This window comes from Penaeus japonicus, unplaced genomic scaffold (genome assembly GCF_977035675.1).
Source record: "Penaeus japonicus unplaced genomic scaffold, GWHDUDI00000001_assembly GWHDUDI00000032, whole genome shotgun sequence".
Taxonomy (NCBI): domain Eukaryota; kingdom Metazoa; phylum Arthropoda; class Malacostraca; order Decapoda; family Penaeidae; genus Penaeus; species Penaeus japonicus.
The window spans coordinates 9,646,424-9,648,393 of record NW_028234434.1 but is presented as its reverse complement, the minus strand read 5'-3'; positions in this window follow the sequence as shown (position 1 = coordinate 9,648,393).

The window sequence follows — 1,970 nt, the reverse complement described above, 5'->3', positions numbered from 1 at the left end:
TTCCGAACTCTTATTAAGTAGCCCTGAGGGACTGAGGTCATTTGTCTTAAAAATGGCCCCCTTTAGTTTCATTATAGGGACGGGATGGACAAGGGAAATGGAGAGGAATGCATGGTCGAGGGAATGTTAGTATTATCGTTAGTGTTATTATCATTATTATTATAATTGTTACTACTGGTTTTAATGTTATTTTTGTTAGCTTTATTATCATTGTTATCATCATTATCCTTGTTACTGCTACTGCTAATATCACTTTTTTGTATCATTATCATTATCATGATAATAATAGTAATAATAATAATAATCATGATAATAGTAATAATAATGATAAAAACATTAATAACAATATTGATGATTATGATAGCAATCATCGTTATCTTCATGTTATTATTTGTACTACTACTGTTGATAATACTAATATCACCTTAATCATCATCACCATCAATGCCATAATCATTAGTGTATTTGTTATTACTCTTGCCTTCATCATTTATTGTTATTACTGTCATTGTGCTTGCTGTTATCATTATAATAATCATCTTTATTATTATTATCATTGTTATCATTATCATTATTATTAGTATCATTATCAGTGTAATCATTATCATCGTTATTATCATTATTAGTGGTAGTAGTACTAGCAGTAGTAGTATTATCCTTATTATTAAGATTAAGTTTATCATTATTATCATTAGCAGCAGTTGTGTTGTTATCCTTTTTACCATCATTATCATCATCTTTTATCGTTATCAATGTTATAATTTACTGCAATCTTGCCTTTATAGTGATGTCATCATCACGAACAGTCTTGCAATCATATAAATTTTGCAATCACTATCATCATACCAGCCACCAACAGTTTATTGATTTTGCACTACTTATGTGTCTACCCCCCTCCCATCCCCCCTTCCGCCTCTACCCACCACCCTATCCACGTACCCACAGGCCTATCACGCCCACTGACCAATCCCTTTGGGCGTGGCGGAGAGGCCTACATAGCAAGGCTACAGGAAGTCCTCGGTATGCTAACTAGTACTACCAGTCATCTCCCAGAGCACATGATTTATTCCGTCCGATTGTCTTGTACTAAAGCGATTTTTTTTTAAGAATTGAGGGGATGGGGGTGGGGGGTGTTATTTTTGTTTGGGTGTTTTCGTTTTCTTTCTCGCTCTTTTTTGTTCTGTTTGTTCTATTTTCGTTTGTTTGTTTGTTTGTCTGTTTGTCTCTCTCTCTCTGTCTCTGTCTCTGTCTCTGTCTCTGTCTCTGTCTCTGTCTCTCTCTCTCTCTCTCTCTCTCTCTCTCTCTCTCTCCCCCCCTATCTCTCTCTCTCTCTCTCTCTCTCTCTCGTTCTTACTCTTGCTCTCTTTTTCTCTCCATATCTCTCTCTCTCTCTCTCCATCTCTCACTTTATCTACTTACCTGTCATTCTTTGTCTCTCTCTTGTTTTTTCACTCTCTTTCACTTTTTCTCTCTCTGTCTCTCTTTCTCTCTCTTTTGCACTGTCGAATGCATGATAATTTTTTTTTTTTGTGAAATTCTGATGCGAATGACAATGACATTAAACTCCGCTATATCATTTATAAAATGCTCAATTAAGATCCTTATTATCGTTATCTGTTTTAGAATGAGACATGGTCATTATCCCGACTCCAATCACCAGCACCTTCACTTTCGCGGGAGAGCGAGGATGATGGTGACTGGAATCGGGATAGTGAATCACTACAGCACGATCACCATCATTATTATCACACTGTAACCATCACCATTACCATCACACGGTCATATAACCATCACGTCGTCATCATCACCACCATCTTCACCCCCACCATCACCACGATCTCCATCATCACCACCATCACCATTAACATCTTCACCACCACCCCACCACCCTCCCCATCATCACTACCATCCCCACCTACACCCCCACCACCATCACCACCTCCCCACCATCTTCACCACCATAACCACCA